This window comes from Pseudophryne corroboree, chromosome 8 (genome assembly GCF_028390025.1).
Source record: "Pseudophryne corroboree isolate aPseCor3 chromosome 8, aPseCor3.hap2, whole genome shotgun sequence".
Taxonomy (NCBI): Eukaryota; Metazoa; Chordata; class Amphibia; order Anura; family Myobatrachidae; genus Pseudophryne; species Pseudophryne corroboree.
Window position 1 is genome coordinate 424,067,176 of NC_086451.1, and position 12,835 is coordinate 424,080,010.

The following is a 12,835-nucleotide window of genomic DNA, read 5'->3' on the forward strand; positions in this document are numbered from 1 at the left end:
TAATATAGGGGGGGCATTACGTATAAGGACGCTACTACTATGGGGGGGCATTACGTATAAGGACGCTACTACTATAGGGGGGGCATTACGTATAAGGACGCTACTATTATGGGGGGGCATTATGTATAAGGACGATACTACTATAGGGGGACGTTACGTATAAGGAGGCTACTAATACTGGGGGGCGTTACATATAAGGACGCTACTACTGGGGGGGCATTATGTATAAGGACTCTATTACTTCTGGGGGGCATTATGTATAAGGACGGTGCTACTACTACTGGGAGGGCATTACATGTAAGGATGCTACTACTACTGGGGGGGCATTATGTATAAGGACGGTACTACTACTGGGGGCACATTATGTATAAGGATGCTACTACTACAGGGGTGGCATTACGTGTAAGGACGCTACTATTACTGTTGGGGGGCATTACATATAACTGCTACTACTACTGGGGGGCATTACGTATAAGGACGCTACTACTACGGGTGGGGCATTACGTATAAGGATGCTACTATTACTGTTGTGGGGCATTACATATAACTGCTACTACTACTGGGGGGGCATTATGTATAAGGACACTACTACTATTGGGGGGGCATTATGTATTAGGACGCTACTACTACTGGGGGGGGCATTATGTATAAGGATGCTACTACTACTGGGGGGGGCATTATGTATAAGGATGCTACTACTACTGGGGGGCATTATGTATAAGGACGCTACTATTACTGTTGGGGAGCATTACATATAACTGCTACTACTACTGGGGGGGCATTATGTATAAGGACACTACTACTATTGGGGGGGCATTACGTATATGGACGCTACTACTACGGGTGGGGCATTACGTATAAGGACGCTACTACTACGGGTGGGGTATTACGTATAAGATGAATAAGATTGTGCTACATTGTGGCGTAATTTTAAATGGGGGTACTATTGTGTGGCCATGCCCCTTAGTTGTGAGACCACACCACTTTTCCCGATGCACAACAAAGGAATATGGGAGGGCGCAAAATTCATAGTTTGCAGGGGGGCGCCGAACACCCTAGCACCGGCCCTGGCCACCAGTAGCAAAAGTACACCACGGCCACTGACACTATCTGCAGGGAGCGGAACAGCGCTGATATGGAGGGTACTTGCAGGCAGCGAGTCGCCGCCCGCAGCTCCTCTCCCACCTACACACCATACCTGCCGCCTGACACCCACACCCCAAGGAGAGGGCGCTAGCTCAGGCACCGCTAGATCAGCATCTGCAGCATACAGACAAGGGCTGCCATGCTCAGCGGCAAGCGGTGCGGAGCATGTGCAGCGGGACAGCGCCAGGACGGGACACGCACTAATCAACATTGCTGCTGGGCCGGAGCTCCCTCCGTCTGCAGCCTAAGGACGCGCGCCGCACCTCTCCAGGGAAACACCATGCCTGCCCGCCCACAGGGCTCCGGACGCTTACCTATGCTCCGCGATCACAGCAGCTGACGCTGCCATGCAGGATGGAGGAATGACGCCTGTCAGACGGGGCGGACAGTGTGCGGCGGAACGGGGCCAGGAAGGAATGCTGACCACGACCCATTGCTGCTGGGTCTGAGCTCCCTCCCTCTGCAGTCACGATCTCACAGCAGCAGCCTGGAGGTTAGTGGCCACCACGACCTGCACATCCATACCTCACACATACCTCACACATACCTCACACATACCTCACATATGAGAGCAAAGGTACACACACTGTGACATCACACCTGTAGCCCACCCCTATATCTGCTAAGTACTCCCCGTCACTATGCCCTGTCACCCTCATCCTGCTCTCTAACTGCCTGTCTGTGTACTGGCCTTCACCCCTCTCACACCATCACCAACCCTCACTAACTACCACAGAGACTATGTGCACTGATATCTGCCCCTCCACCACCTGCAGCGCCCCTGGACCTCTCCCCATCCCCCGCACCTGCCCCTCCACCACCCGTGGCACCCCCACCCACTGCGCCTTCGGACCCCCTACCCCACCCGCAGTGTCTTCCAAACCCCTCCCCCATCTGCAGCAGCCCCTCCCCCATCCTCCACACCCCGCATCTGGCTCTCCCCCGCCCGCTGCACCTTTGGATCCCCTACCCCACCCACCTTGCCAATCCGCATCGCCTACACCATTCGCAACAGCACTGCACCCGCCACTCCCCCACCCACGTTACCCCCGCATTCACCCCTCCCCCACCCACCGCGCCCCCTGGACACCTCCCCCATCCACTGCACACCCGCACCCACCCCTTCCCTATCTGCAGCGCCATCGGAACCCCTCCTCCATCCGCAACAGCCCTGCAGCTGCCATCCCCCACCTGCGACACCCCTGCTCCTACCCCACTCACAGCGCCTTCATACCCCCTCCCCCATCCGCGGTCCCCACTCCCCAAACCCCTTCCTGTTGCAAGGGACTACGCCCCCTACACCATCGGACGCCCTTTCATTGTGCAATATTCAAACACTAACAAAACTAGGAATGCAGGTAATACTCCATATATTGAACCCCAGAAAGGCGTGCAGGGGTTAAGGGGGCGTAGCCCCTTTCCGACGGTGTGAAGAGCGCCCGTAGGGCGCGATGAAGCACCTAGTATATACATATGTAACCCACTAGTCAGTTCATGCATGCAGTTGAATTAATCATTTATACATCTAGCGTATAGACCAGAGGTTCTCAAGCTTGGTCCTCGTGGGCCCACACAGTGCATGTTTTGCAGGTCTCCTCACAGAATCAGAAGTGAAATAATTAGCTCCACCTGTGGACCTTTTAAAATGTGTCAGTGAGTAATTAATACACCTGTGCACCTGCTGGGTTACCTGCAAAACATGCACTGTGTGGGCCCACGAGGACCAGGTTTGAGAACCTCTGGTGTAGACTGAATAACTTCAAAGTTTTTATATGGAATAAATAAGAAATAATATGGCATTCTCACCCTCCAAATAAGAGCAAACAAACAGCTCAAATGTGAAATGAGTTGCCCCTAGCATCCAGAGTCAGCCCTGAGCTTCTGACTTCAGTGGCCCAAATCAAGTCCAAATGCAAAAACAATTAACATACTGGAAGGAGTGGGGCATCTTCCAGGTGGGAGGGGCTAGGGGCATGGCACCCCCAGGGGTGAGGGGGGGGGGGGGGGTGAGTTCCACCACTTCTCTCGGACCACTTTAAGCACTGGCTACAAGCACTGTACATAAAGTACTGTATTTAACATTGATCTCAACATTTTCCCAGTTAAACCTCAGGTTGCCCAGATTCAGATTCTAGATCAGGCATTCCCAACCGCGGTCCTCAATGCACACCAACAGTGCAGGTTTTAGTGATATCCAGGCTGCAGCACAGATGGTTAAATCAAAATAACTGAGCTAATAATTAAGTCACCTGTGCTGAAGCCTGGATATCACTAAAACATGCATTGTTGGTGTGCCTTGAGGACCGTGGTTGGGAATGCCTGTTCTAGATGGTTGGGTCATATCTACTGTACGCACCAGTCATGTTTGAGATCTCTCCTGCTGAACAAGGAACACAGTCATGACAACAGACAGGTTCTCCTTTCCGAACAGATTTTCTGAATCCTGATGGACAGCTTTCTGAGCAGACTGAATGGAGGGTCTACAAGAATAAATCAGAATAATATCTAGGTTTTTTTCAGTTTTAAATTTCTCTTCATTAAGAGCCCTAATGTGTCTGCCAAATATTTGAAACTTACCTGTAAATGGGTCAAATATGACACTTACCTGACATCTGAGTGCTTCCATATGTGTGGTTTATACACAGTTTACATACTGTTATGTGAGATACAGTAATGGTTTGCAAATTCAGGCATATACCATGATTTGATCGGTCTATTTATGTGACTTTGGGCCTAATTCAGACCTGATCGCAGCAGCAAATTTGTTAGCTAATGATCAAAACCATGGCCCTCATTTGCTCATTGCCGATTTTTGCTATGGAGCGATTAAGGCAAAAATGTAATTTTACTAAGAACTTAGTAGATTTACTCACGGCAGAACGAAGATTTTTCATCGTTGAAGTGATCGGAGTGTGATTGACAGGAAGTGGGTGTTTCTGGGCGGAAACTGGCCGTTTTCTGGGAGTGTGCGGAAAAACGCAGGCGTGTCAGGCAAAAACGCGGGAGTGTCTGGAGAAACGGGGGAGTGGTTGGCCAGACGCTGGGCATGTGTGTGACGTCAAACCAGGAACGAAACGGCCTGAACTGATCGTTATTTGTGAGTAGGTCTGGAGCTACTCAGAAACTGCTAAGAAATTTATTTTCGCTATTTTGCAAATCTTTCGTTCGCTATCCTGCTAAGCTAAGATTCACTCCAAGAGATTGGCGGCTTAGCGTGTGCAATGCTCGGGGGGAGGGGGGGGGGGGCAGATATAACATTTGCAGAGAGAGTTAGATTTGGGTGGGTTATTTTGTTTCTGTGCAGGATAAATACTGGCTGCTTTATTTTTACACTGCAATGCAATTTAGATTTCAGTTTGAACACACAGCACCCAAATCTAACTCTCTCTGCACATGTTACATCTGCCCCCCTGCAGTGCAACATGGTTTTCATAGGCGTGCACAGGGGGAGGGGGGTGCCTGGTGCGCACAGGCACCCCCTAATTTCCGGCAATCCGATCTCACATGCCTGATACAGTCAATCGCCCCGACTATTCTCAAGGCTTACACTCAGGCTTGGAGTGAGTGGGAAGAGTTTACCCATGGACCGGGGCATGAAGGTATGAGCTGGCATTGGCTGATGCTTTCTTTTATATGGCAACTCTATGTCTCTGGTAGATCTAGAGCTGTAGTGTCGTGGTACCTAGCGGGGATTTCATTTTTTACCAAGTTAAAGGGTCTCCCTAATGTTACGAAGAGCTTCCTTTTGGCTAAGGCTCTTAAAGGGTGGGCACGTCTGCCACCTCCGCCACCAGACAGGGGGCGTCCGATTGATGCAGGACTCCTGCAGTAATCATAGGAGCGGTTGCAGAAGTAGCTTCTTCGTTTTTCGAGGCGCTGTTGTTCGGGTTGGCTTTTTCCATGGCATATCATGGGGCCTTTTGTGTGTCGGAGTTGGTTGCGTCCTCTAGGTGGGCAGATTCGCTCATACTTAGGGAAGATGTGGTGGGTGAGAGGTCTTTACTGTGGATACTGCGGTGATCCAAGACTGACCAGTTGGGAAGAGGTCAGTGGGTCACGATGGTTTTGTACTTGGATGGTCGGGTTTGTCCGGTGGCGTTGGCTGCCCACTATTTAGCGGTTCGGCCCTCCTCGGATGGTTCTTGGCTGCTGCATTATGATGGGTTGCCACTGATGAAATATCAATTTCGTTGGATGTTAAGTCGTTGTTTGATCAGTGTTGGCCTTTCACCCAAGACTTTCGGGATGCATTCGTTTAGGATCAGTGCTGCTACGTCAGCTGCGTCTGTTGGGTTTTCCATCAGCGAGATCCAGTTGTTGGGGCACTGGAAATCTTCCAGCTACAAGCGTTATATTTGGCCCCGTGTTTCGGTTTGATTTTAGTAGTTTTGTAATCGTTTAATCAAGTTGATTGTCGAATCTGTTGAGTTCGTTATTGTGTGTTACTGTTTGTCATCCCCTGTCCTTCCTGTTAGGGTCTCCTGCTCTGTGCTGCCACGTCGTCATGGCAACCGGGAGACAAGTGCTAGCGGAGTAACCTGAGCGTAGCTAATACTCCGGTTCGGGTCTTTTGCTGTGCAGTGGTTACAGGCTCTGTGCACGGCAGGGGATCCGGTGCTGGTTTTTGTGCTCACAGTCTGTGAGGTCTGAGTGGGGCGTGGACAGCACCTGCTATATAAACCCTCTTCTCAGGTTAGGCAGATGCTGCTGAATCTTTGTTGGTTAGTCAGTTCCTGAAAGTTAGCTAGTACTGTGTAACTTTGTATTTGTTTGTTGCTTACTGCAAATAGGCCTTGGGATTTGGTACTACACTCTGCCAATCCAGACCTAGCAGTAAGACTGGAGTCAGTCATTTAACCTGCTGGGGTTCTTTTGCTACTCTGTGAACCTAGCAAGTTTGCGGCTGTATTCTCAGACTTGCCTGCCGAAATCCTTTCTCACTGTGCAAGGTGTTCAGGTGTCAGTTTAGTGGCAGTAAGCTGAACCAGTGCACTGCAAGTGAGGACTAGGATTGTGGAGACTCTCCTTGTGTCTATTATTCCATCTCTGACCAAGGAGTTTACTGCCACACCCGTTGGTAACCCTTTAGGGTTTTGCTGTTGCCCTTAGCAACAGCATTTCGTGTTCTCTACGTATTAAATCACAACATCTCGCTTCTTTCCATCTTAGCATTCCTAATACTAGGGAGACACCCAGTTTCTTAGCCTTTGGGCTTCTCTGTTCACTTTGTGTTTATTTTGTTACCCTATCACCTTCCGTGTATGTAATGTCATATTCCCCCGTCTGTCTGTGAGTTCATTTGTTTTGCATCCCCCTCCGTTCAGACACCAGTACATTCCTGCTGGCACTGGTGTGCATAACACTTCCTACTCGGTGATTAGTTACTTGCCACTGTTGACAGTGGGGGTCTGGAGTTCTTTCACAATTTTTTACATTGCTGACAGGCTGAATTCGGCTTAATATTACCTTAATTCGGCTGATTGGATTCTAATTAAAAGTCCCTCAGCAGGTTTTTAAGTTTCACCTCCAGCCGAGTTTACCTGTGTTGCCCCCCCCCCCGACCCCCCCTCATTTCATCCAGATTTATTTTTATTTTTTATTGCTTTTCCTTTCCCCAATGTGTCTTTATGTTGCTTCGATTGGCCTGAAGCATGTTAGTAGAGAGTGCACCACTTCTGTCAAACTCAAAGTGACAGGTGGGCTGTGCCCCTAAATATGCAAAACACGCCTCCAACCATACCCCTAACCACTCCTCTGACACTCCCACTTTTCATCCCCTTCTTATGTGGTTTTATATGAAATAAGCTTAGAAATGAGTTATAAGCATTGTTCAATCATTGAAAAGCCTCCTGTGTATTAACGCTTAGATGTTGCATCAGTGTATATAATTTCCAATGATTAAATAAGCTTACAAATGATTTATAAGCATTGTTTTATCATTGAGAAGCCTCCTGTGTATTAACTCTTAGATATTACATCATTGTATATTATTTACAATCGATTTGTGTGTTGTTAATGCTTAGTTGCACCAGTGAATGTTATTTCCAATTGATTTATAAAATAAGCATGCATGCTATGAATGCTGTTTATTGGATTTGAGTGTGATATCTATAAAAGTGTGTTCTGCTATGCCTACGGACAAAAGAAGCATTGTGCTGCGACGCTCGGCTAACCGAAAAAAGCATATGAAGAATGCGTATTACACCGTATTAAACCCAGGGAGTTATAGCGGCGTTGATACGTTTTATACATCTAATAAATCTGTGTTTAAAAGTGGCGATATTAATGAATGGCTGCAAAAACAAGATGCGTATACATTACATAAGCCGGTCAGGAAAAGCTATAAAAGGAACATGATCTGCGTATCGGATATAAATCATCAATGGCAATGAGACTTGGTTTCGCTCATAGATCTTGCAAAGTACAACGATGGATTAAAGTACATACTAACCATCATCGATATTTTCAGTAAGAGAGCATGGGCTGAAAGCATAATGACTAAGAACACTACATCCAACGCTAATGCTTTTGAATAAATATTTCAGCAGGGTTGTGTACCAAAGAAGCTACAAACCGACTGCGGTAAAGAGTTTCTAAACAAAACCTTAAAAAAGTGTTAGAAAAATACAATATACATCATTTTATGACTAATAACGACACAAAGACGGCTGTCACAGAACGCTTTAATAGAACTTTAAAAACACGGATGTGGTGCTATTTCACAGCGAAGAATACTTACAGATATATAGATGTTTTACAGGACTTTATATACAGCTATAATAATACGTACCACAGAACGATTAAGTGTGCACCGTGTGAAGTGAAGCCCTCTAACGCTTTGAGGATTTTCAAGACGGTGTACGGAGATTACTTTAAAGCCAGTAAACAGGCGTCGCGTTTATCCGTCGGTGAACACGTGCGCATATCCAAATATAAGGATATATTTCAGAAAGGTTACGAAGATAATTATTCCGAGGAAATATTTGTCATACAGAGTGTGAACACTAAAGTTCTTAATCCGCTTTATAAGTTGACAGATCTACACGGTGAAGTTATAACAGGTAGTTTTTACCCCGAAGAACTTCAAAGCATACCCAAAAACTATAAAAGAATTTACAAAGTGGAAAAGATTTTAAAAAATAAGATGGTCAGAGGTCAAAAATACGCGTTAGTCAAGTGGCGTGGATACCCCACAAAATGTAACAGTTGGGTTGCGGTATCGGAGTGATAATGTCAATTATTATCTTTAAACATAAAGCTATATACCATTACCGTTGAGGCGCTATGGCCGCTATACCACGTGCACGTGTTACGCACTTTGCACGCTATTTGTGTACAGAGTACCGTACGTGGTACGCACGTGGCGTACACACACTGCGCTGAGTGTACGGAATACACACAGCGGGCGCACACACAGTTGATAACCTTAAAACCTTATTATAAAACACTGTATGACTATGCTTATACTCTAAACCTTAGTAACCAAATACTGTAATGATGTAATGCTTAACAACCTTAACAATGTATATGCTGTTTGAGCGATTTGTGACGCTGAGAGAGCCCTTCTCAGGAAAGTGAAGACACAACACCGAATTTGGTTATAACCGCAGCAGCTCTAACATTGCCGTGGATTATTCAGAATAAAAGGGGGAAACAGTACAAATTATACACTACAAACTAACATAGAAATCTAACAGAATAACAATAACAGAGAATAATCGCTACAGAGAATAATACATACGTAGGGAATCTTTCGCAAGCGTGACCTGGAGTCCAGTCCTCAGCTTATCAGGTAGAAAGCCTTCAGAGATAGATAGTCTGGCCAGGCAACAGTGGTCTTTATATACACAACATACATTCACAATACAATGGTACCAGTAATCTCATTGTTCATTGGACACAGGGATGTGTCTCTGCATTATAACAAAAGGTCATGGGTGGATTTAAACAGGTGGGCTGTGTCTTTCCCCAACTGCTCTGGTGGGAGGTATCCTCAGGATTCCCGCCGCATGTGTAATTTACAGCAAATACAGTTAATGTTCATAATCTATTTCTGTACATAACTATACGCAGGAGCGAGTGATCCTTTCCTAACTAACATCGGAATGTTACCCTTAAAATACCCTACAGCTGGCTACTAGACACCACTGTTCAACCTTTGTCTGACCCTTCCTATCATGCAAAGAGGAATCTCTCTGTCCAGGAACAGTTTAAACTAAACATACTCGCTGACATAGTCTAGAGGAATATTAACTACAAAATGCAATATATGGGTTAAATATGCTACAATCGAGTCGCACGCTACATGCTCACAAACTCCGCCGTAAATACCCACATTATGCGCACGATCGCCGGAGCGATATTACGCAACTTGCGGATGTGTGCATGTACGGCGGACTGAGTGCACGAGCAGCGCGCACATGCATGAGACATTAGTACAAGTCATATGCATCATGATATTTTTCAACTTTGACAGTCCACCCTTTGGCAGTCTACAATAACTACCACTATCTAAACAATTAAGCAGTAAAATATATAATACAATGTAATACCTATAAATGATTGGGTGTAGGGAGGAGAGGAGAAGGTGGGAAATGTATGACCTAGTGGGATAGAAAAAGCATGTATGTATGAAATTCATGTCTGAGGGGTCATGTATCATCGTGCCATACATGTTCTAAGTAAGCTTTGAGGTATTGCGAAGTATACATTAAATCATTCTTATTCCGTATTAAGGGTCTGTAAGTAAGCTAACAAACACTACCGAGCTCTTTTCGGCTTTTTGGGGTGCACATTAGTTGATGATACATGGAGGGGGAAAATATGTGAGTGCTAATATATGTACCTATATCACCTGTCGACTATGTGTGTCACTTCCTGAAGATTGCAGAGATGAAGATAAGGCATGTGTTATAAATACATTCATATGATAATGTGTAATTGTCCTTGGATGTCTGTTGAAGTCTTGTCCGGATAGATGTATCTTTGCTGTGGGTGGCAAGCAAAGTTTTTCAAGTGTCCATAGAAAGTTAAAGTCTCTAAAAGTTCATCAAATGTCTGTGAAAAAGTTCATCAATGGTCTGTAGCATCAATGGTGCAACAAAATCTTCTTCTGAGTGGGTGTCTTTTTTTTCCTTGGAGAAAAGAAAGGAGAAACGGGTGAAAGAAACGGACCGTGGAATCATGTCTTATCACAACATTGTCTCAATTGATGGGTCATAAATTAAACCAGTTGTTGTAACAATGCCCTCGCTCCTCAAACTCATCAATTTGGTACTGCGCTTGCAATTCATTAAAATTCGAACACATCTGAATATCAAACCAATCATTATGACAACTCCTAGGATACAAAGGAGAAATGTCCCTACATTAACGATAACATTTTGAGCCCATTCTCCTAAACCTGAGAACCAATTGCATGGGTTTAACCATGAAACCCAGCCGGTCAGTTCATTACCCACAGCAGTAAGGGTAAGGTTGTGTCTCCTTTGGAACTCCCACTTCAATTGCAAGATATCGTCCATCTTTTGGTCTATGACCTCGGTTGGGTCATCAGTGCTGTTCGTGATATATGTACAGCACTTTACACCATACAGAGTTGCTAGGGTGACACAATACCCGCCTGTCACAGCTGTGATGTAATTGAGAACCATCCTGTGCTGGATCAGCTCCGTTTTGTAAGCTTGCAATTCCCTCCCGGTATACCTGAAGGTGTCATCATACATCTCAGTGATATTGTCTATCAGGTTCGCTAGCGCCGTAATATACCTAAAATTTATAACTCCTCTGGCGGTACGGGTGATATCTAGCGCGAGTAGGAGTTGAATCCCGGTGGATTTGTGGATCAATTCAGAGACTGCGTGCTCTGTCCTATCTATAAGGTGTCTCTTAACAATGTGTTCGTAGTGAGTGTGAGTGTAAGGAGCTTGAGCATTGCGGTGAACGTCTTTCATTTAATCATGGGTAATGGCCATTACTTCTGGCAACACTCTTCCAATGTAACACAATCCCTCTGAGTTTGGGGCAAGCCACTTATAAGCCTTCCTCCCACATATGAAATATGCATCATCGGGGAGAATATATGGGACTGAATATGACATCACCATATTGCAAACCTTCCAGGTGAAAAATCCTATCCCTAACTCTCTCATTTGTTCAGTACACGTATCAGGCTGTATGATATGCGCACAGTATCCTGGTGATACTTTTCCAACTCGCATGGTCCTATTTACTAAAGTGTACCTATACTGAAAATATCTCCCACCGTCGGCTATTTGGAGTATAAGCTCTGAATCTATGGGCATTCTATCGGCTCTGTGTAAGAATGTCATGGTTTGGTCGTTCCATGTCACTTCCCAATTTCCCGGCTTTTGGGGATTGGAAATGTTAAAACATACTAAGGACCTATCCACATGATATTGGTGGAGCTTCAAACTAGGAGGCCTAGAAATATTAAATTTCTGGTCCACTGGTCTCCCACCCCTTAATTCAAGTACCTCATCTATTGTTAAAGAATATGGCACTAGTCCAGACTTTCTATGACCTTGAGGTACTTGTGAGCACACCCAGCATTCTGTTTGGTTTAAAACCCTACCCACTAATGAGTGATAGTCACTCAATGGATGTCGGTCCATGTTGATATTAAGGTTGGACTGACATCTCTGGATGCACCCGTCCTCAACTATGTTGTCGCAATTCCTACAAATACAATTCTCTTCAGCTAACAATCCTTCACAATGTCTCCTAGTGTCATGGCTACCAGATAGTTTTCTGATACTCGCCTTTGCTCGGTGATTGTGTTGCTCTTGGAATTCTACGAATACATCCTTGTCATCATAACCCATTCTAGATCCTTTCTCGACCCCTCTGGTACTCTCACCGAAATAGACTGCTCTGGTCAACAACAGGGTCAACAGGAAAACACGGAATGCAGTCTCTTGGGGCAAGTCCATCTTGCAAGAGGAGAAAGAAAAAGTGGTAATGGGGGTAAAGAAAATAGTTAGGAGGGAAAGAAAACTGGCGCGACAACCGCCTCTGATCCTGTAGATCTCTGTGCTCAGGTGCCGTGACAACAGTCCTGCCTCTCAACCTTCCCGAAACAGACACTCCAGTGATATGGTTTCCTCCACACTCTGTTCTTTGTCACGGGCTTTCTCTGGGTCAGCGATCTTCTTACAGTGGGACGAGTGGACCCAAGTCTCTCTTTCGGCAACCTTCAATGCTGTCGTGCTGGTTAGTAAGACTTGGTACGGTCCTTCCCACCGGTCAATCAGGCAACCTGAGCGTAGAAAATTCCGAATCATTACATAATCCCCAGGTTCAATGTCATGGCAATTACTGTCTGGCAGATCAGGAATCACAAGCTTTAGATTGCTATTTTGATTCCTCAACTGCTTGCTCATCTTAACTAAATACTTTACAGTTACTTCATTGTTACATTTCAAATCATCCTGGGGGTCAATCATTACATGGGGTTGTCGACCAAAAACAATCTCAAAGGGTGACAGATTAAGAGGGGACCTGGGAGTGGTTCTGATGCTGTACAATACAAGTGGCAAAGCTTCTGGCCACAAAAATCCAGTTTCAGCCATCACTTTGCTCAACTTGTTCTTAATACTGCTGTTTACTTTTTCCACTTTCGCACTCGCCTGTGGGCGGTATGGAGTATGCAGCTTACTTTTAATTCCCA

The 12,835-nt window shown here is 45.6% G+C and overlaps 1 pseudogene; it reads right to left on the minus strand.

The window, feature by feature from the left end:
• LOC134949909 (vomeronasal type-2 receptor 26-like) overlaps positions 1-12,835 on the minus strand; it is a 1,108,520-nt pseudogene that overhangs the window by 57,679 nt on the left and 1,038,006 nt on the right.